Source organism: Lupinus angustifolius, chromosome LG11 (assembly GCF_001865875.1).
Source record: "Lupinus angustifolius cultivar Tanjil chromosome LG11, LupAngTanjil_v1.0, whole genome shotgun sequence".
Lineage (NCBI taxonomy): Eukaryota > Viridiplantae > Streptophyta > Magnoliopsida > Fabales > Fabaceae > Lupinus > Lupinus angustifolius.
The window spans coordinates 30,753,843-30,754,755 of NC_032019.1; positions in this window are offsets into that span (position 1 = coordinate 30,753,843).

A 913-nucleotide genomic window follows, 5' to 3' on the forward strand; every position below is an offset into this window, starting at 1 on the left:
TTAGAAAATATTATGTTTTAAAAGTGGTTTAGCATATTTTACTCTTTGATTTCCAAGTTAAAATAATAACTTGGGATAAAAGATGATTTATTAAAGTCTTAACTTCATAAACTTAAAATGTTATGAAGTTTTAGATATTAAAGTAGAAGCTTACCTTAGGATTTATTTTCATGACTATGAAATTAACACTTACTAACCCTTGAGGTTTTTCCTAAAAAATTAGGAGGTGGTTAAGATGTTCATAAAAAATGTTGTATTTATTTTAGTTGACTTATTTTAAAGTGGTAAGAGTAACTAAAAGATGTTTAATGTAAAATATTAAATTAAGAGTCATTCTTTTTCATGACTATGAAAATAACACTTACTAACCCTTGAGGTTTTTTTCTAAAAAATTAGGAGGTGTTAAGATGTTCATGAAAATTTGTTTTAACAGTATATTTGAAATAATGAGATTTACCTAAAAATCTTCACTTTATAAACTTAAAGTGTTATGAAGTCTTAGATGGTAAATTGATTTAAAAATGTCGAATCTTAGTTAAGTGAACTTACTTTGAAATGGTTAGATTTACTTAAAAAGTATTGATTTAAAAGTATTGATTTTGTTTAAATTGACTTACTTTAAAAATGATAAGTCTAGCTTAATGATCTTATTTTAAAATGTTAGTTTTAGTAAAAATGTTTTACTTACCAAAAAATAAGATTTATGAACTATCGGAAAAATGTAATGAAGTGAGAATACATGTCTAGAAAGGTTCTGTCTAAGTAAAGACTTCGTATTTAAGGGTGTCTTTACGACTCACCTCTCTTTCCTATGAACTAACCTGGTGTATATCCACGGATTACGACATAATTCCGGTATAAGTTTTATTGAAAATCTTACTTTAAAAAGTTTATTTGATTGTAAGACTTTCAA